This window comes from Athene noctua, chromosome 2 (assembly GCF_965140245.1).
Source record: "Athene noctua chromosome 2, bAthNoc1.hap1.1, whole genome shotgun sequence".
Taxonomy (NCBI): domain Eukaryota; kingdom Metazoa; phylum Chordata; class Aves; order Strigiformes; family Strigidae; genus Athene; species Athene noctua.
Genome location: NC_134038.1, coordinates 82,491,573 through 82,514,325, shown reverse-complemented (window position 1 = coordinate 82,514,325; position 22,753 = coordinate 82,491,573).

Below are 22,753 nucleotides of genomic sequence, written 5' to 3'. Positions count from 1 at the left end.
TGTGGCTTGGCTAGAATGGAGGAATCCTCTCCCACTTAAGCAGGTGAACTCTTACAGGCAGGTATAGAGAAAAACCTACCTACTGTTTCCCTCCGTTAAAGAGCTGAGGCAGCAGCGCTAGCGTTGGTTTTGGTGGTGTAGATGTTAAAAGCTTTCATGACCTTACCAGTTGTTCTGACCTTCATGTAAGGAGGTGGGCACTTACACACAGAGGTGTAGGCTAGCTCGTGAAGCCCCAAGCTGCAGAGTGCTGGACGCTGTGGGTGTATGCCACGGGGAAAGTTGCTGTTTGTTTGCCTGTTCATTCCTTGTGCAGGCAAGTGCAGCTGGGCCCAGCCAAGTTGCATTTCTGCCTTTTAGGTTTACTCTGGATTCCCTAGTAGTGGCTTTCACTGGCACAATTTTAATACAAGTTTTCTTCCTTACCTGTAAACAGTGTGTGCATAGTATCACTGGGAATGGTAAGGGGAGACTTCATCAATTAACGCTGAATTTTGACCTCTTTAAATAATCCACTAAAGTCTCACTAAGTAGGTTCAGAAGTAGTACTGTTGGCATATCTGCGCTTCTGTGAAATGGTGTATTTATGGGACTCTAAGCAAAGTGATCATTTCACAGTGAAGGTGCATGCCATGTATTTTTGTTTTGTGGATTTCTCTGTGGTGTTTTGCTCTTTTTTCTTTTTTAGTAAGTTCTGCTGCCTTGAAGTTTTTTGCCATTCCTGCTTTTACTGAGAAGTCAGAACCTGATCAGTAATGCAGGCTATAGATTTGATGCAGCATTTACTAAGTCAAGTGACTAACACATTAAAAAAGATACATATTTAAGTGAATGGAAAACTGAAGCAGAGAGGATTTTAAAGAAAGGCTGTGTTTACGTCCAAAATCCTAAACTAAAGCTGGCAAGGCAGAGTTACTACCATTGTGTATCCATAGCTGCATCTAGCTCACATCTGAATTTATTCTAGAGGGTTTGCTCTGGGTTATGGGGCTTTACTCGCAGAAGCAAGAAACCTAGTCTCAGCTATGTGACTCAAGCTATGTGAATCTTAAGACATCGTATCCTTTATTACGCTCATAACCTGGCCCAACTTGGCAATTATGGTATGGATTTTCTCGCACTGTGTCAGGCCTCAGCATCTGGCCCTTGAGAACTGCTCATATCTTTTTCTTTGAAGATTACTATCAAAGGGTCTTATGCTTGGGGACAAGTTAGATTGTCTATACACACAGAGCAAAATGAAATGCCGTAAAAATGTAGAAATAGAAGGGCTAGACTTCTTAACCAGAATCTTAACTTGAAGCCCACTGACTGTCTTTGAATACCAGTGTGAGTCAGCAGTGAGCATCAGAGCGGTATTCAGTCTGGAGCTTTTGGAAGACACTCACGGAATATCCAAAACTGACATTAAGGACAGGACAATTATCTTGGAAGAGTCTTGGGCATAACCTAGTATGGTTGCTAAAGTCAAAGAGCTAGGTGTTAAAGGAGTCTTGGCCGTGAAAGCCAAGGAAATAATTGATCTAATGACAAATGACTTTGGGTCCATAAGGTTCAGGCTGAAGGTGCATGGAGCATGTGGCTTTCCTCAACATGAAAGGTCAACCAAAGGAAACTCCTGTTCTCTCTGCAGACTTGCTCAAAGAAGCCTGCTGCTTTTGAAAAGATGGGGATTGCCTGAATTTCCTGAACAATCTAGTTCATAATTGGTAGTCATATGGCAAGTCCCAGGGAAGCTGAAGGAGACAATTCATATAGTATGCACCTACGATTCTGTCAATGTGTCTTCTGCAATTTAGTCAGATGAAAATGGAGGAGTGGTATGGAAACCTCCTGGTATTTTTAAGGAAGAGTTTTAACTCTAAGATGAAAATGGGTGCCTTGGAAAACCAGCAGAGGGCATAGGAAAGCTTTTCCCATAATTATGTTTACTATAAAAATAAACAAAGTCTAGTAAGAATACAGTCATGTGGAATGCTGGTAGGGTGAGAAGGCAAAGCTCACCTCTAACATGAGTTAAAATTAGCACTAGACTTCTGTGAGATTAATTGCTAGTAATGTCTTTCTGTAGGTCCAGGGAGAGCACTGCTAGCAGAGCATAGCTAGAACAAGTTACGCAGATTGTCTGCAGTATTGAGCAACAGTGCTGCAGTTTGCACAGCTTGCACGCATCTCCAGCTGTGTCAAAGTGTCTCAGAGCATTTTTATTAAACGCACTTCATGATGTTACAGTATAGTCTTTTACCCTCCCTAGCCTAAATCCTAAAGCCAGTACGAAGGGTAGCTGAGGGCAGCTTTTTGCTTCCTAAAGGAATTCCAAATGATGATGGTTCCCATCAAGGAGCTGTGTGTTCAGCTATGACCTAGCCTTGCACTTGTGCTCCCCTGCTCTGACCTTGTGTTTTCTGGCTCTTGCAATCAGAATGAGAAGTCAAGTCTAGAGAAAATGCAGTAAGTTTGAGACAGCATCTGGATATAGTGGGTACCCTGGGTCAAGAATTTCCCGGTATGATTATAATTCAGTGGGTGTGCTGTTCCCAGAGGAGGAAATGATCTCTTTTTAAGCTGGTGTATCCATAGAAGGAAAGGCTGGGAAGAAGCATGGGAAAGGTATCCCATTTTGGACGAGATTGGGGTTCTGCCTGCCTGTCCATCCAGTAATAGCTGAATGCTGAAGTGATCCCAGTGCTGCGTCAGGCATTGGAGAATGAAAGAATTGGTGAAGCTGGTAAGCGTACATCTTCTGTCCCCTTTTGGAAGCAGTTCTTCTGTTTTGTACTCTCAAGTTACTTAAAAGCAACCCAAGTGGTACTAGTGGGAAAAACAGGTACCCATTTGTTACAGAGGCTCTCAAATAAACAACCAACCACCAAAAATTAAAAACTTATTAACACAATTAACTAGCTCTCCATAAATTACAGGTTCAAATGTCTGTGAGAGGAGAACAGAACAACTTCCTAGGGTTTAACAGCAACCCAAAACACTCTATCACTCACCTGACAAGTGAGGACTCTCAACCTCGGCAACCTGCTCAGGGCAGTGTCCTGACTCAAGTCACCTCAAGGAGTTTCCCTGAGCGGTGTCCTGACCCAAGGGGAGAGTCCTTGACCACAGCTGCTGCTCCAGGGGACGAGCTCCAAATGGCTCCCCAGGGACTCCATTTATACCCAGGACGAATTTGACCTGTAGTCAGTAGTGGCTCCCATTGGCCAAAGGCCCCAATTACTGTGAAGCTGCGAGAACAGGCAATCAGGAGCTGCTACACTTCAGCAGCCAAGAAGCCCTATTTTCATTGGGTGGGTGCACCTGCCATACCATTATCTGGAAGGGAGGGGTTAGGAAAAAGAGAGAAGCATCTGGGATGTAGAGTGACAGAGACACAGGAGAGACAGGTGTGTAAAACATCCTAACAGCTTATTGCACTGAAGCTGCAAGTCAAGAAATAAAGATCTGTTTAAAGTAAGCACTTCCTTTAAGAGTGCATTACTGATCCCTAACTGGTGTCCACAAGGTAGAGGGCCTGGAATGTGAAGGAGTTGGACCATTGCCCAGCTAACATCTGATGCTTGAGGGACATCTGAGTGAGCTTTGTTGCTACAACTTTTAAGAGTTATTGTTGATACATTAAAACTGAGGTATCCTGGGCTAGTGGGCTTCATCTGCTTCAGTGTTTGGTCATCTTCCTCCACACTATTTGCATGAAGGTGCTGGTAGAAAACTGCACGTCAAAGATCCAAGTGGGTTTATACTATTATGATCTGTAATAGATGAGAGGTTAGAGATAAGCTTTAGGGCACAATCTCCTTGAAAATGAAAAATATATCTTAAAAGCTTTGAATCTCAGTGCTTTGGACTAATTGCTTTAGTCCAACTGCCTATCATACTGCAGCTGGAGAACAGCAGTCACCAGACTGTCATCAAATCCTGAATCCTTAGTGGTCAGCAGAGCCTGGATAGTTAGGATGACCGACTAGTAGCACTTCCTGTGTCAGAGCAAGCCAAACCATCTCTTTTCAGGTATTTGACTCAGAGGAACTGTCTTGTCTCTCACACTACATCCCAAACTACCCTGTGTGAGATGCAGCAGTCAGGCACTTCTGGAGCAATAGAAGCAGAAACAGGAGATGTGTAGCCAGTTTTGTGTTAAGGATTTCTGTACATGTCTAGGGTACAGGAGTAAAAGCAGAGTAGTAAACACTGGCTGAGCCACCAAGGGAGTCAGAATCACTCTCTTCTAAAAAGTAGCAGCGCATCCCAGTGTAAAGTTATGCGACTTGTCCCAAAAGTTAAAAAGGATCTTTAAAAAGGTTTTTAAATAATGACATTACCAAACAAACGTTTATGTCTTTGTACAGTTCCCTGATGCAGGAAAAAGAGTTGTCTAACATTGAGGCATGTTTTCTATGATTCATTACACTTGTTGTGTTGGAGTCTTACTTGCTTGCTGCTTTATTTGATTTATTTTTTCAATGCTTTTATCTTTACTGAGAATTTACAGTGTTAAATTCCATAACCTTGGGTATGGAGGTGAGAAATTTGCTCCTCCTGTGTCATGTGAATATGTACCAGGACTCAGAAGAACTGTATGTTCACATCATCAGATGTTCTCATATCTTAACATTCCTTTCTGGAAGGATCTTGAGGAAGCAGGTTTGGATTGCAATTACTGACAACTAAGGTTACTAGTAACCTGATTAACAGAATTAGCAGCAGCAAATGCTATTGGTTAAAGACATGGGGGAGGGGGGGAAGAAGTCTTTACATTTCTTAAGAGCTGTAGAGGCCACAAAGAATAGCCTAATGTTTTACAAAATGAAATTTGTAGCAAGATACATTTCTCCTTGGAACAGTTCTTTCTTTATTCTGCCAGCTCAATGAGAACTTTTTTTAAAAAAATTAATAATTAAAGCATGCCTGGAAGATCAAGCTAGAAGCTTACAAAACTAAGTGGCTCAGTAAATAGTTACCAGAGCAATAGAAGTTGCATTTCTAGCATGAATGAGGAAACCAAGCACCTCAGATGTGTGAAAAGAGTGCTGCAGGATAGGCTTGCATTCAGCTCTGGGGACGTTTTCCAGCAAGCTGGGCAGGAAAAAGGAGCCTGTCTGAGCACACAGCCTGTGGCACAGCGGCTGCAGGGCTCCAGAGGGGAGAAGCACACTGATGTTGGGCTCTGCAACACACAGGTGCAACCCCAAATACCAGCTGAGGCTCGACTGTGCTGTCCTTGCCCTGGTTTCCTCTGTTATTTGTGGTTCTTTTAAGCTAGAAAAGAGGGTATGCTTGTAAACCTCAAGGCCAGTTTGCCTTACATCACTCCACCTCAACCAAATCCCACTACGCAAAAACAATTTCACATTTCCTATCCCTGCCAATGCCTGTTAATGATTTGGCAAGGTTTATGCAGTCATCTACGGATATGCTGGCTTCTTTTTTTTCTGGCTTGGGTAGCTTTCCACCCTTAAATTTCCACTTTTTACAGACATGAAAGCAATCTGGATTTCCTGAGCAAGATCTGCCTTTGGTCTCACACAATTCTGCTACACCAACCGCCACTAATGCCTTAACAGATAGGGCAAGTCTGTGTTTGCTTAAATTATATGCACTGAAGACCTTGATAAAATATTCACAAGTGTTCCAAAATCTGGATATTTTTCTGACATCTTTCATAGGTGCAGTCATACCTAGCTTACTTAATTCCTTGCAATCATGGTATTTAAATAAATCCTTCCATTCAGGTCACCATATTTTAACTAAACTATACTGATGAAGTGCATACTTTCAAAATAAAGCACATGAAGAATTATTTCAAGGGGTTTTTTTCCACTAAGTGGTAAGTAATACCAACTGAAATTACCTTAAACTGGCCATAGACCAAGGATAAACCTGGACTATTATTCCAATGATGTGTGGTAAGTTGATCCCACATCGAAGTGCCTGGTAAATGGCGTCTTTCTTCATCTGTAATAGAGGATGCTTGCCAGCTGCCTCCACTTTCCTGCCAGTAGAAGGTTCTTTGTCGCACAGAGAAGGGAAGAGTGACCAGAGGTACACAGCTCTGTCCATCATCCTTGAACGCTGCTTTAGAGATTGGCTAACTGGTGCTGGTAGAAGCCCTGTAGTTCATTGTACACTCTATTTTTGTTTGCTGGTTTTGCTTAGCTCCACTGTGCCTGCCATAGCTGCATGAGAGAGACCATGTTACGCTTAACTTTGTCCTTGACGCTTCCAACACCTAAGTCACCGTGGTTCTTCTGCAACACCCTTCCTGACCAAAACCCAACATTTTGTAAGAGAGGAGGAGCAGTACAATCATGGCTTAGTCTCATAGCCACTTACAGAACACACAGAGATGATTATGTGGCTCAGCTGTGGCCACACAATTCTCTAGTAAGGAGCTACCAAGAACTAGTCAACAGGAGGTAATGCAACAACCTCCCTTGCCCCGGGGTCTGGGCACCTATCTTCAGTTGTACTCTGAAGCAGAGAGCCCTCTCCTGAGAGCAGGTGCTTTTCAGATAGCTGAACAGAACTGATTTGAATGTTTTAAGTGCTTGCAGGAGGGTATCTACTTCTTAATTAATAGGTCAGCTCTTCAAATTCTTTGTTACTAGACTGTTAAATATAGAAATCAGCCAGATGCCTTTGAAATTTTATTTTAAATGACTTGGTCTTTTGGCCCCGTGAATCATCCGTTTTTTTTCCTGTACTGTGGCATAGCTCCAATAAGCAATCCCAGTACAGCCATTAAGAATAGCTGAGGTACTTTGGGCGGGATTACAGCTAAAGCTGTATGTGCATATCTAAATTATTCAGGGTCGTGTATCCAGAAAATTGGTGCTCAAAACTGCAGTCAGCCCACCTCAAACATTTATGTCATTTATCTCAGTGTCAAGATCACCTGGACTTAGGAGGTTGCCAAGCACTGAATAGTTTGAAAATCCACCTGTTCTTACTGATAGTTAAATACCCTTGCACTGTGCACTTGTTCTGCTGCTTGTGTTGCCTTGTTTCTAGGGCATCTCAAACTGGCTGGTAGCTCCCAGAGCTCAGCAGAGTAGCCCCAAATCTATGCTTTGTTCCTTGACATCAGCCGTGTAAGGAGATTGAACTCCAAGTAAAGTAAAAGAAGCCCCTTGACAGATATAGCAAACAACCAAAGGAAAACTAATAGCAAAATAACTTTTTAACATGTTTTTCTTCCTGCAGTTTGTGTCAGCAGGAGCGGATCACAGCTCACATTCTTGCATGCTCGCTTAAGCGAGACATTCCAGCATGCAGGCTCTTGAACTTCAAGCCCATTTATATGCCTCTCTGTGACAGCTGCAACTATTAACAGCAAATCATTCAAGTAGAGAGAATAAATAAATCCTCTGTTATTCTGTATAACATTTTACTGGTTCATTGATTGTGAGGAAATAATCCCATTTTGACTGACTGGGTGGTTTGATGTCCAGTGGCAAGTGCAAGAAATCACCGTGCCTAGGGCTTGAAGGTCATACAAATGCATTAAATTGCATGTCAGGAGCATCCAGCTTAACTGTGCCCCACCTGCCCACATGGTCAGAGCTCTTATGAACAGTTTTCCTGCAGATCTTTCAAGCCTTCACACAAAAAAAATACCATAAGAAGATTAAAAGGCAACGGTTGCCTTGATATTCTTGATCAGATCCTGCTCTGGTTTTGTTTAAAAGCAAAAGCAACATTATGAGAGCAGTTTACAGGCTTTCCTTCCTCATTAGCATTCCATTCTTGCTAAGAACTTGTGCCTTTAATAAATCTTTGCTTCTCAGGGTTTCAGTGTTTACCAGTTACATCTGGATGCTTCTGAGATCTGCATGACCAAGGTATTCATTCCTGTTGGCTACTATCTCAAAGGGAATCTCTTGAGAATATTCTCAGCAATACAGGCATCTTTATCTTGCCTGGTTTAATTCATTAGTTGCGTAACAGCACTTCTCAAAGTTATCAAAGGAAAAAATGAAATCTGCAGCACGGTTTAAAAGGTTTGGAGAAAAAGAAAAAAGTAGTATGATAAGGGGAGGAGATTTTGTGCAGTCCAAGACCCCTGCATACTGAATGTATAAAGGTTTGCAGCCTGCAAGAGTCCCAGTGGATCTTTAGGTGATAATATTTACAGAGTAGTTGCTTAATGTTCTAAAAGTCCATCGAAGAAGAAGGTGAGCTATTGCTATAAGCTAACCAAATGCTTCAGAAAAATATGAACACTTCAACATTTTCCAGCTATGGAATTGGTGACCAGTTCTCAAGTAAATGTAATTTATTTGATTCAGTTCCTTTTTAACTTCTTTATTTCTCTTATTTCTTAGTCATCATGTACACAGACCTTTTGCATTTTTTCTCCGTAGTATGCTATGATTCACTATTTTATGGAGCCATTGAAGACTAAACTGGGATTCCTTCATTAATACAACAGCATCAGTTTATGCATGAGTATCCAGCAGGTTTCGAAAGACCGTCTTCCTCCTTGGCCAAGGTGATGATATTGCAAAAAGCCTCAGCATTCTTGCACATCCATTCATCTTCCTATCTGACGTGCCCTAGCTAGAGTACAGCTACAGACCAAGGTTACAGCAAGGAAGAGGTAAATGTATCTAGACAGAAGGAAAAGTAAACCCTGCAGCAGGGACCAAGGTCTCTTCTACAGCTTGGAGGGCCACAGAAAACACTGGGGATGTTTTCCCCAAAAGCTTAGCTTTTTGGAAGGGCTAGAACTCCAGCTGATCTTTGAGGGTGTCATAACATAATTTGTATTATTTACAGACAGGATTTTCATTGCTCAGTATCTTTGGTTAACATGGGATGTGCTATCACCTGATTGCTTTCCTCTTCCTGCTGTCTGTGGTCTACATAAGTCCTGTATTTAAAGACTAAAGTACAGAAAAACTCTGCTGATTCAGCTGTTGGATCAGTCTCTTGGGCAGAAATCTCTAAGCTTACTTCCAACATCTCCTATCTATTCAGGGAAGACATTTAACATTGCAAGGACCCAGTACATTCAGAATGGCTTCAAAAGGGACAAATCATTCCTTGCTTTTTCTATGGTTGAGTTCAGTGCCTCACGTGGAGACAGTACTTGCTTTCTTACATCCAAAAACCCATTACAGTTTTGACCAGAGGTGTAAGACTTTACAGATAGCACACCAGCCTCACAGAAAATGCCAACTTCTGTCCACATCCAATAGCAAACATACAAATTGCCTTGAAGTCAAATATAGCCCACAATAGCAACAAGAGGAAAGGGCAGACTATTACTTTTTGTGCTACAGTGGTCTGTAGTACAGCTATTAAAAAGCAAAAACATTGCTGTCACAGGGATACTTGTCTCCAGAAGTCAACCACCACAAAGTGGACTGCAGCCAGCTGACTGGAAGGGGCTCAGTCCAGCTTATTGGGAGTGTAAGAGCTTTTGTGTTGCACCTTGACAACCTTCACCAAAATCCAGCTTCCATCACAGCCCATTACGCTGCAGAATGTCTGTGTGTGAGGGAAAATACTCTCTCCTGCAGCCCAGGGGAAAACCTGATGCACCTCACGGAGCTAAGGGGCTTGCACAGGAAATCCCACCTCTGCTTCCAACCCAGGCACGTGTATTGCACAGGCAGTGGGAGAATCCAGTGGAGGCTGCTGCCTAGCACTGAATCTCTTGGGTCTCAGTTCTGAAAACAGAAAGTAATATCTGATTTTCTTGAGCCTGTGCTTGAAAACAACATTGAGTTGTGAGCAAAGTTTTGTTAAGGGAAAATTTTCCCCGAGAGCCCTGAGGTAAGCAGGTAAAAAGAGGGATTGGGGCAAAGCATGCAAGGAAACACCCATGGCTGGAAAAAAACAAGTCTGTGCACTGTGGTAAAGACCACCTCACCTTTATTCATCCAAGGTGACTGCATTTCTGCCTACCAGAAAGACACAGCCAGGACTTCAGGCCAGTCACACTGCCCATTTCAGCTGGCATGTCGATGCTGCTCTGTACACAGGAGTGCTCTACTGACAGACCAAACTATTTGCCACAGTAACAGAAAACCAGTCTTCAGTAAGTAGTAGCAAGGTGGGTGTTTCAGAAAACACGGACAGCAGTCGTGATGCCAGTCTGGCAAATGATGCTGGCAGGACTCTTAAGGACAGAGTCTTCCCTCTGCTCTCCTTCGTTTCACTAAGCTGTTCATCCTGGAACTACTTCCAGCTTGCCCTCACACGGGTGAGGAACCAGGCAGATGGCATGCGGAGGCAAGTGGATGAAGAGTTTCACATGTTAGGAGCAGTCTTGTTACGTTTCCCTGAGCTGGTACTTCACGCAAGCTGAATGCTGCTAATGTTAGCTCAGGCACCATATGGGTGGGAAGCGTCGAGGCTTCCTGCGGGGAGCCGGAGGAGCGCGCTCGAGGCGGCTCTCGCGCATCCCCAGCACCCACTCTGCGGGACCCTTTGCAGCCCGGCAGCTGCGCTCTCTGCTGCTGCCTCCCTCCACTCTCCTCCTGGTTTCACGCATAGTGTCTCCATCTGCTCTACTTCTGCTCCTGCAGCCTGTCCACAAGCACATTTAGGCTCTAGCTGAGTGTTGAGCCCCTCAGATTTTCAGCTGAGAGAAAACAAGGGTTAGCCTTTGCTTTCCAAGCAGAACTGTGTGCAAGGGCAGAGGAGTAACAAACTGGACCTGATGGTCCAAATCCAATAGTCATAAACCCTGTGTAATCTTAAAGGAAATGATAGCCTCTCCCTCCAGCATGCCTTCCCCAGCCTCCCAGGTGAACTGCAACAGCTTTTAGATTTGTTGCCCGCTCACAAATGCCCTTTTTTCCTTTTCATCTCCTTTCCATACTGTCATCTTGTATGATTAAATAGGAGTCAGTAGTGTCACTGTATGAGATCTAGATGGCTCAGTAGTACAGCATATGCAGAATCACCTAGGCTTGCTTTTTACTTGGTTTCTAAATGCAGAAACCCATCTCAGCACACAGAGCTTTATTGACAATATTCATGAGCTGAAGTTTTTATCTCACTTTGAACCACATTCTGTAGGTGATAATGCACTTTAAAATGTTCATATTGAGAAGATAGCCCTGTAAATCAAAACGGTTTTTGCATGTTATTAGCATGGTTAAACAAGCTTAAAGCAGTTAATGACTGAATGGAGGAAGAGCAGCATGCAGAACAGTGACACTGATCCAGCTGATCAGCATGAATTACTTGTGAATGAGAACTGAGCTCAATGCCTTGTCACAGTAGACCTGACGTTGTGGACTGAGTGCCTAGGTGTTCCCTTCGCCAGTGCCATTTTGTATGTACTGTACTTGCAATCCTTGACAGCATCTTCCATTATCTGGACAGATTATCAGGCTCCATACTCAGCAGTAGAGCTTTGTCCACTACCTTAACTTTTCCTCTGCATTGTTTCTAGAGGTGTAAGACAGTATGGGGGCTCCTTTGGGAAGGTGAAACCAAGAAGTACTGGAGAAATGGCTCCATCCAGCCTAGGTCCTGGTTATCCTTAGGATCTACAGAAAATCCCTTCAGCCCCACTGAAGTCCCCTGTTCTGACATCTGGGATGAAGTCAAGAACAAAAGCCAGAGACATTTTGCAGCATTTTAGCAGCATTTTGCTTGCTGATATCTGCTTTTGGCAAGCAAACATCCCTGGGAGAGTGACAGGTAACGAAGAATGGCAAGAAACATGATCATTGATCAATGGAGCTAAAATTAATATGTTAATCAGAAGAATCAGCCTCACATACTGAATTACATGTGATGTATATTTATGTGGAAAATCTGTTCTTTACAAGCCCACAGGCTTAATATGCAATTGGAGGAGTGCCAAGGCAAGGGAGAGGGATATTCTTTTTCTTACTACAGTCTACTTTAAAGTGCATTGGTACTGCGGCTTGAACAATGAGACCAAACTTCAGGTTTTGATTGTTTTCCTTTTATTGGGAAGAACTCCATGCTCTTGTCTTAATGGACTAATATGTCCCATTGAACTTTATATTCTTTAAAATACATAACTGCATCACTGGAAGAGGTTCAATCCTTTCAGAAAAGAGACTACAAAAGATTGCTTTCATCTTTCTCACATTACTGTAGAGACTAATAAAAGTCAACATTGCACAGACCAGTGATGCACCTGGTGCAGTCTTGGCAGTGGTTGGTCCTAGGTGTGCACAGGCAATAGCAGCTCTCTACCACCTTCTCCACTCTCCAAATCCCCCCCCTCTATTTTTTTTTTTTTTAAATCAAGATAAAAGGGAAAAATAGCAGAAAAGTTGCAAGAACCCTTTAAAATCTTTTCATGCATAGTTGGATTGATCTTCTTTCCTTTTACATGGCACTGAAAAAAGCCATGAAGAACGGAGGAGGCCCCTGTGTCACAGAAGCAGATTTTTGCAGGAATCACGAGTCTTATCTCAGTCCCCGCTGCCTCTCTTCTACAGCAACCGAACTGTCTTCTACAGCAAAAGGAGGCAAATCCAACACTCATCTCCTTCCTCCAGTAGGGACCTCTAGGATGCATATGGATTTTTTGCTTCTCTGCAAAAAAGGGAGCAAGAGCTTTTATTAACTGTCCTTCTCTCCCTGCTGCCCTGAAGATACTCATTTCCTTACTACAGTCTACTTGAAAGTGCATTGGTACTGCAGCTTGAATGATGAGCCCAAACTTCAGATTTTGATTGTTTTCCTTTTTAATGGGAAAAAAACCATGTTTTTTCTTGTCTCAGTGGACTAATTGTGATGTTGAACTTGATATTCTTTAAAATACATATTTGCACTGGACTTGCAGGTTACCCAGGTAACCTGATCGGTTGATGTAGGGCAAGCAGTGGACATTGTCTACCTGGATTTCTCCAAGGCATTGAATACAGTTCTCCACAGACTCCTCCTAGAGAAACTGGTATTTTATGGTCTAGACAAGTGGTATGTGTGGTGGGGCGGGGGGGGGGGGGGGGGGGGGGGGAGGGATGGACTGGCTGACAGGCTGCAACCAGAGGGTGTTGATAAATAGCTCCTTTTCAAACTGGCAACCTGTCACAAATGGGGACCTCCAGGGATTGATATTGGGCCCAATGCTGTTCTTCATAAGTGATCTGGACACTGGAATCAAGTGTACCATGATGAAGTTTGTGATGATACTGAACTGAGTGGGGAAGTGGACACTTTGGAAGGGAGAGCTGCCCTGCAGGAAGACCTGGATAGGCTGGAAGAGTGGGCTCACAAGAACCTTATGAAGTTCAACAAGGACAAGTGTAAGGTCTTGCACATGGAAGAACATATTCCAGGAGTGCGGCACAGGCTGGGATCTCCCTGGCTGAGGAGAAGCTCTCTGGAAAGCGACCTGGGGGTCCTGGTGAACAACAAACTCAGTATGAGTGAACAGTGTGCTGCAGCGGCAAAGAAAGCCAACAGGATGCTGGGTTGCATCAGCAAGGGCATCACCAGCAGAGACAAAGAAGTCATTATCTCACTTTACTCGGTGCTTGTCAGGCTACACCTGGAATACTGTGTTCAGTTTTGGTCCCTGATATGCACATAAGATGTGGACAGGCTGGAGAGGGTCCAGAGGAGGGCCACAAGGATGATCAAGGCACTGGGAAGCCTGACAGGTGAAGAAAGGCTGAGGTTCAGCCTTGAGAAGAGAAGGCTTAGGGGAGACCTTATCACCAGGTTCCAGTATCTAAAGGGTGGCTACAAGATAATGAGTCCCTTTTTACAAGGAGTCACATGGAAAGGGTGAGGGGTAATAGGTACAAGTTACTCCTGGAAAGAGTCTGGCTGGACACAAGAGGAAAATTTTTCACAATGAGAACAATCAGCCACTGGAATAATTTCCCCAGGGAAGTGGTGGATTTCCCAACACTGGACACTTTTAAGATTCAGCTGGACAGGATGCCAGGCCATCTTGTCTAGACCGTGTTTGCCAAGAAAGGTTAGACCAGATGATCCTTGAGGTCCTTTCCAATCTGGTATTCTGTGATTCGATGATTCTTTGAAGGTACTGATGCTCCTGGAGCTGAAACAGTCCATGAATCTTCAGCTTTAAGGAGCAACCTCCATTCTTTATCCTCCCTACCCCCATACACCCCCAAAGCTCTAACAGCTGACTACATTGTTTTTGCCAGATTTCCTCCTCAGTCCTCAAGTTTATAACTGGAAATGGCAATCATCTCTAAGGCAAGGCCAGACTCCACAAGACACTGAAGGAGAGAACAGAACTAATGAGAAACCTTTTAAAAGCCTCAAGACTCTAAACTTTGGCAACACTGCTCCATGGATACCAAAAAAAGCCTGAGGAGGAGTTTGTATAAGCAGCATACAATCTTTGTATATAACCTTGATTCTTTTCCTCCTAGTTCTCCTATTCATGTTCTTACCCTCCTCCAAAATTAGTATGTCACATAGGCTCCTCATCTGCCTCCTAACTCCACAACTGCTCTACTGCTGCAGTTGTACTTAGAGCCATTTCCTTTTCTGCAACAGCTGCACAGTTCTCCTTCATATCAATTCTTCCTCCACATCTATTTGGTAACTGCAGAGTAAGCGGATGAAGTCCTGGGGGTACCCTTTTGATTGAGTGAGTGGGCCAGTAAGTTTTGCTCCTTCCAAGCCTACCCAACATACCAAGTTGCACATTGTTGTTATTCATGTTGTCAATACCTGTCATGAAGATGGGAAGATGATAGTCAAATGCCTGTATTAGGGAAAATTTATGGGTACTATAATGTAAGTAGCTTACTATAAATACCTTTTGGTTCCCCTTTTGGTGTTTCCAGTTCAGGCTGAAAGTGAACTATTCAGCTAATGCTGACCTTGCAAGATTCTCATTAGCCTTGTTCCCTAGTGTCCTGCATGCCTTAAGTATCACTGGGCTCCAGTCATCTTTGGCTTCAGTTTCTTAAGTGTAATCCCTTCATACACTTTCCTTGTTATCTTAAGTGGGTACCCCTGAAGCTGCTTACCACAGACTTCCTTTCCCCCAGCCCAGTAATTTAGGCTGTATCCTGTAAGCACTTTCAGTTCACCTCTCCAAGGATATAAGGCCATGAAAACATGTCTATTTTGGGAGGGTTTCCAAGGCTAGATTTCTAAAGACAACTGCTTGTGATATAGATTTCTAAGGACAACTGCTTGTGCTAGGCCACAGTTTTCTTATACTCCTTCACACCTGTGTTGCTCCCTGTTGTGTCCTGGTTTAGACTTCTGCTCACTAAGGCAAGAACAGTCTTCTAGTTCACACCTTGTAATGCAGGTCAGAGACCTTTAAGTCTGGCTCCTCCTTCCTCTTCTCAGTACCTTACATCAGTGTCCAATGTCTGTCTTAGAAGCAGCTGAATATTGATGATTGTCTTACAGGCAGGTGATTCAGGTGTTACATCCTCCCTTGTCTGACTGTGGTGAAGTTGGGTTTGACTCTTCTCAGGCCCCTTCATAAAGTTGCAGCAATTGTTTTAATCTGCTGCTTTGTTTTTGACTCAGCCCTCCAACCTGGCCACACCTGATGAAGTTGGCTGTCAGACTGGAGTCTCACAAACACAGTGCACATTCACCTCTGCTGAGATTTTCTTCCAATTGCCCATCTCTTCAGAGCAGCAAGTCACAGTGTTTCTTTCTGGTAGTCCCCAGTAAGAAATACTGAAAAGAAATCGATTTGTTCAGATCTGTCTTACCTGGACAAGAGCTCTTGCATGTTTTTTTTTCAATTTTCCAGCTTTCTAGGAACATAAGAACATCTGTACTGGGTCAGATCAAAAGTCCACTTTGTCTAGCATCCTATTTCCAGAAGCAGCCATAATGTTGTGGAAGGTCTACTCAGATAAATGGCCCATCCAGCCATTTATTGCTCTCTCCAGAAAAGGCAACAGGAGATACTATTTAGTAAGGCTCTGTGAGCCTGGACATTTTCAGTGATCCATTCTCCTCATATTTCCTTGGCAGTCATGCTTTTTTTAATAGCAGTGTTAAAGATCCATTCCTGATTTCTGCCTTCAGCATCTCTTCATGGTCCATGAATTTGACTTTGAACCTACTGATACAATAAGCCTCCAACAGCTGAGGCTTTTCAGAGTTTCAGAGGTTACCTGTGAATAACCACCCCCACCTCCAAACTGAAGCCCCAGCCTCTATTAAGTGTCCTTACAAAGGTAGGTGCTTATTCCCTTGATTTTTGCAAAACCTTCTCTAACGCTACTATGCCCTTTCTTAAGATGCAATGAACAGGACTGTACCCAGTACTTAAGATGGTTGTGGTTGTATAAAGTCTTTATTAGGGCCAAAAGTCTTGTTCCTTCATGATGATTCACCACATTTTGTTGGCTAAATGTGCATCAGACAGCAAAAGCCAGTTTCAGGGAACTGTCAGTGATGACTCCAAGATTCCTCTTGGGTTATAACTACAGGTTCCAAGTTCAGCATCACATACATGCGGATTAGATTATTTTCCCCCTAGATGTGTAACATATATTTATCTACCCTGAAGCTTATCTGTCCCCATTCCCACAACACAGACACACAGTTTTACAAGGTCCTTGCCATCAGGCTGGCATTTTGCTGCTGGAAAGATTTTCATTACCTCCACAATTTTTCAGATTTCATTGTTCCTTTTCTGGGGAATTGATGAAGACATTAAAAAAACCTGATCTCAGGACTGGTTCTTAGGTGAGCCCTTCAGTAGTCCATCCTAAGAAATCACCATTAAGCTAAGCCTTTGCTTTCTATCCTTTCAATCTACAGAAGGAGCTTTCCTTCAAGACAGCTCAGCATTTTTAAACAGCTTTGATGTGGAACCTTGTAAAATCCAAGTGTATGAGGCCAACTGGATCTCCTTTATCCATGTGCTTATTAACATCCTCAAGGAGATCCAGCAGTCTGGAGCAGAGGTTTTCCATTACAGAAGCCATGCTGGCCCTTTCACAGCTGGTTGTGTTCATCCCATGCTCTGAGATACTATTTTCTAAACCAGAGTCCCTCTTACCAGGGGTGGGAGGAAGACTGATGAGTCTGTGCTTTCCAGAACCTCCTCTGCTCTGTATTTGTGGATGGGACTTACCCTGGCAGAGCGCGTGAGTGCTGATGCAGCACTGCAGCATTGTTGGCCAAGGTATGGGATATGTTGCACAGCCACATTCCCGGTAGATTCCCAGGTGATCATCAACTAGTCCTGGTGACTTGTTAACATTAATTTATTTAATCTAATGCTTACTGTTAGTTTACCTTATATCAAGATAGCTTCTCTGACCTATCTGCTACATTGAGTGGGCTGGCAGCAGGTGTCTCCCCACCATCTTCATCAGGAAAAAGAAAAGCAAGGAATTAACTGAGCTTCTCTGCCATGGCTTTTTCATTCCTGGATGTCCTTTTTACACCTTGGACATCCAGCCTTCTCACAATTCCTAGTGCTTCCTGCCTTTGAATACTGACATAATTTTTTTGCTGCCAGCATAAGCATCTATTCCAAGGTGCTCCTGAAGTTCTTTTTTAGCCCTCTTAATTTCCTGTTTGCATTTGACCTGACTTGCTTTATGGCCATTCTCATTCTCATTTGAGCATTTCCATTTTTAAATATTTACTTTCCCCCCTCCCAGTGGTAACCTACCTGACTTTTCTATTGAGTCTTTTCTATTTTCTTTTTCCTATTTTCTACTCTGTCCAATGTTTTTATTACTCTCTTTGTCACTTGTGCTATATCGTTTACTTGTGTTTCTGATATAGTACCTTTGAACAGTCTCCAGGCTCCTGGAAGGCATTTGAATTGGTCTTTATATGTTTGATCAATTCCCTCATTTCTACACAGCTTTCTTATTTGCAATTGAATAGCTACGGCTTGACTGTTTGGCCTGTTCTTTCCCTCTGTAGTGTTAAACCTGCTAACATTATGGGTACTATTACAGAGCATCCCTTTAGCTAATATGTCATGAACTAGGTCCCACACCCCTTGGGGAGTCTAGGAAAAAGTTCTTAAAGTGCTTCCTGAAACTATTTACTCTGTCTCTCATCCTGATGATGCATTTATTCACTCTGTGCAGAGATAGCTTAAGATTTCTACAGTCAAATAGCTATAAATTCTCAGGTTTTCTGGTCTGAGTTAGAATTTCCTAGAAGGTATCATTAGCCTGATCATGGTGTTAGTACTATCACAGTATTTCAACCCACAAGCGTTCTACAATGATTCTCTTTCCTATGATATATTTACAGAATCACAAAATCGTCTAGGTTGGAAAAAACCTTGAAGATCATCCAGTCCAACCATCAACCCAATATTAACAGTTCCCAACTACACCAGATCCCTCAGCGCTATGTCGACCCGACTCTTAAACACCTCCAGGGATGGGGACTCCACCACCTCCCTGGGCAGCCCATTCCAACGCCTAACAACCCGTTCTGTACAGAAAGGCTTCCTAATATCTAGGCTAAACCTTCCCTGCTGCAATTTGAGGCCATTACCTCTAGTCCTATCGCTTGTTATGTGGTTAAAGAGACTCACCCCCTGCTCTCTGCAACCTCCTTCCAGGCAGCTGTAGAGGGCGATGAGGTCTCCCCTCAGCCTCCTCTTCTCCAGACTAAACACTCCCAGGTCCTTCAGCCGCTCCTCGTACGACCTGTGCTCCAGAGCCTTCACCAGCTCTGTTGCTCTTCTCTGGACACGCTCGAGTCATTCAATGTCCTTTTTGTAGTGAGGGGCCCAAAACTGAACACAGGAATCAAGGTGCGGCCTCACCAGTGCCGAGTACAGGGGTCAGATCCCTTCCCTGTCCCTGCTGGCCATGCTATTGCTGACACAAGCCAGGATGCCATTGGCCTTCTTGGCCACCTGGGCACACTGCTGGCTCCTGTTCAGCTGGCTGTCAGTCAGCACCCCCAGGTCCCTCTCTGACTGACAGCTCTCCAGCCACTCCTCCCCAAGCCTGTAGCGCTGCTGGGGGTTGTTGTGGCCCAAGGGCAGCCCCCGGCATTTGGCCTTATGGAAACTCCTCCAGTTGGCCTCAGCCCATGGCTCCAGCCTGTCCAGGTCTCTCTGCAGAGCCTCCCTACCCTCGAGCACATCAACACTCCCACCCAACCTGGTGTCATCTGCAAACTGACTGAGGGTGCACTCGATCCCCTCGTCTAGATCATCAATAAAGATGTTAAACAGGAGTGGCCCCAAAACCGAGCCCTGGGGGACACCACTCGTGACCGGCCGCCAACTGGATTTAACTCCGTTCACCACAACTCTCTGGGCCCGGCCATCCAGACAGGTTTTTACCCAGCGAAGCATGTGCCCATACAAGCTGCAAGCAGCCAGTTTTACCAGGAGAATGCTGTGGGAAACGGTGTCAAAGGCCTTACTGAAGTCAAGGTAGACAACATCCACAGCCTTTCCCTCATCCAATAAGCAGGTCGCTCTGTCATAGAAGAGATCAGGTTTGTCAGGCAGGACCTGCCTTTCATAAACCCATGCTGACTGGGCCTGAGCATCTGGTTGTCCCACATGTGTTGTATGATGGCACTCAGGATGAGCTGCTCCATCAGTTTCCCAGGCACTGAAGTCAAGCTGACAGGCCTGTAATTTCCCGGATCATCCTTCCAACGCTTCTTATAGATGGGCGTCACACTTGCCAATTTCCAATCAGTCAGGACCTCCCTGGTCAGCCAGGACTGATGGTAAATGATGGAAAGTGGCTTGGCGAGCACCCCAGCCAGCTCCTTCAGCACCCTCGGGTGTATCCCATCTGGTCCCATAGACTTGTGTGTGTCTGTGTGATGCAGCAGGTCACTGACTGTCTCCTCCTGGAATGTGGGGGGAGTCGTTCTCCCAGTCTCTGTCTTCTGGTTGAGGAGGCTGTATTCTCTCAGTACAACTAGTCTTGTTTTTAAAGACTGAGGCAAAGAAGGCATTAAGCACCTCAGCCTTTTCCTCATCACTTGTTACCGTGTTTCCTCCTGCATCTACGCAGGGGATGGAGACTCTCCCTGGTCTTTCTTTTGCTGTTGACATAGAAACATTTCTTTTTGTCCTTGATTACTGAAGCCAGATTGATTTCCAGCTGGGCTTTAGACCTCCTGATTTCCACCCTGCATAGCCTCACAGCCTGTTTGTAATCACTGTGAGTGTCTAGCCCCTTCTTCCAAAGGCTGTAAACTCTCCTTTTCTCCCTGGGTTCCAGCCAAAGCTCCATGTTTAGCCAGGGTGGTCTCTGGCGCCGGCTTCTCTTACAGCACCTGGGGACCGCCTGCTCCTCTGCCATTAACACTTCCTTCTTGAAGAGCACCCAGCATTCCTGGACCCCTATACTCTTCACGACCATCTCCAAAGGGATCCTGTCCAGCAGGTGCCCAAACAAGACAAAGTCAGCCCTTTGGAAGTCCAGGCTGTCAGTTCTGCTGCCCCCTCTCCTGGCCTCTCTAAGAATAGAGAACTCTATTATTTCGTGATCACTGTGCCCTAGTCGGCCTCCAACTACCACATTATGCACCAGTCCTTTTCTGTTCACAAAGAGGAGATCCAGCAGGGCTCTGGTCAGTTCACTCACCAGCTGCGTCAAGAAGTTATCCGCCACACATTCCAGGAATCTCATCTTCCAGGAATTTCTTCTATTGCAGTTCACAGTGTCACTCCCCCATCCCTATGTCCCACTCCATCATTCCTGTAAAGTGGGTAGCATGGTAGAGCTACCACTGAGTATCTTCCTCCCACTGCATCCCCAAGGTGTCAGTTTGATCAGGATTGCCATTTGATGTCAAGTGTTCTGGCCCCCTCGTGCCATTTTTAAACTTTTACTGTTGGTGTAAATGCACCTGCCCTTGCTCTGCCACTCAGTATTGGCATTGTAGGCAGTTTGATTTTTTTCTGTTCTTTGTGATTGTGCTCTTTATTTCCCTTCTGGCCTTTTCAGAGGCCCACATCACTGCTGAGTAGTATACCAGCTGTAAAAAGAGAATTTTCCATGCCTGTCAGCTCCCTCAGCCCTGGTTTCCTGCACCAACAAACTGGATTTGTTTCTCTTAAGGTATAGCCCATCTGTCCTTTACAGGTTACTCCTCTCTCCTGTCTTAACAGGCATAAATTCATCCCTTCTGCCCCAAGACTCATCCAGAGGCACTCAGGACTTCTACCTGCCCCCAGGGTCTTTCCCAAGATAGAAGTATTCAGAAAAAGTCAGGATAGAGGTCTTGGACTTCAATCTTGTTCTTAACAGCCAGACCTTATCCTACAGCTCACGAAACCCAACTGTTTGTTTCTAATAATAAACCCACTACCACCACTTTCTGTCCTTGAAGATCCCCTTTCCCAATGGATTGTATTCGGTGCAAGAGGACACAAGTATGAACTGGAAGGCAAATCTCATCAAAGACAGGAGATCTTTCTCTCCACCAGGATGCCTGTCTTTCTGGAGAAATTGCTAAAAAGCCTGGCCAGACCAAAAGTGCACAGGGGACCAGTGAAAGAGCATCCGTATCCATGCCCCAATTGCCACAATTGACAAAAAGGCAGTATAAAGTTGACTCTCTTCAAATAATGGCTTCTGTATAGGCTTTTCTGTTCAGATGGATACACGATGGTGGTTCTCTCCAGTGTTCAGTGTTCCCAGCAAATGTGGGAACATCCCAGAGGTGGCTGTATTTCACCGACACAGTAGATACAAAGTACCATTTGACTGATCTTTTATTAAATGTTCTTCATGTGACCATTGTTCTTGGTATACTGCCATTGCAGAGCAGCCTTTTCAGGAATTATTCTTTTTCTTTTTTCTAAAAAACCGCAGCTATAGATTTTATGGAAGTTATTCGGGCAAATAAAACAAGAAATAATAGTAAATGGGCTGCACAGTCAGACTGTGCAAATTTCCACTTTTTAAGTGTTTTAAGGGTATAGACTTTTTTTTTCTTGCTTGAAAGGATTCTGATTTCTCGTCTGATAGCAAAGCAATATTTGATCCTCTCTGTGCATTCATCACCATGGTACCAAAGTGCTGCTTTACAAGGAAGCAAGCAGTTGTCAGTCTTTTCCTTGAGCCTTCCAATAGGAGAATTGGCCCTTGCAGGATTATGATAGCCTGCCCATGTCAAATTATTATTATTATTATTATTATTATTATTATTATTATTATTATTATTATTTTGGCACATACACATCAATGAAACAAACCCAAGGATTTTTGAGCTGCCTGGATGCCATTGTAACAGATGGCTGGGAGTAGAAAAACATCCCCAAAACTATTTCTGCATGCAGTAGTGCTGCGAGTTGAAGGCAACCTGAAAGTGATTGTTCACCCTGAGAACATTTTCAGATGTTTTAGAGGATGGACCTGTCACTGATAATGTGGCCAATTTAGTGAAGTACTAAATTTTTGTCAGTTTCAGAGATAGGTTTCAAACGTCTTGGGCTGAGCTTGTTACTTAATGGAGAAATTAGCACAAATTATTCGCAGGCTCCATGAGAGGCTGCTCTCTGCCCATCGTCATCAGGGGAGCAAGTTCCTTTAGACTGGCAGACACTTCCAGCAACACGTCAAATACACATTTACATTCATGAAAATCAATGAGAATAGGTCAGAAATGTAACCCCAAACAGCAGACAGGAACGCTTTTTAATAAAAATTAACTTTTCTAGTTCTCTTTCTCCTTTACCAGCCTTCCCACACACAGGTGTTTTTTTTTTTCCCCTGCATGCCAGCATTTCTAATGGTTTCTGGGGTGTGTGCAATCAGCACACAGAATTTACGCAGGTCTTCCCATTCTGTTAATTCCAGTTGACTGCAGATACATATAA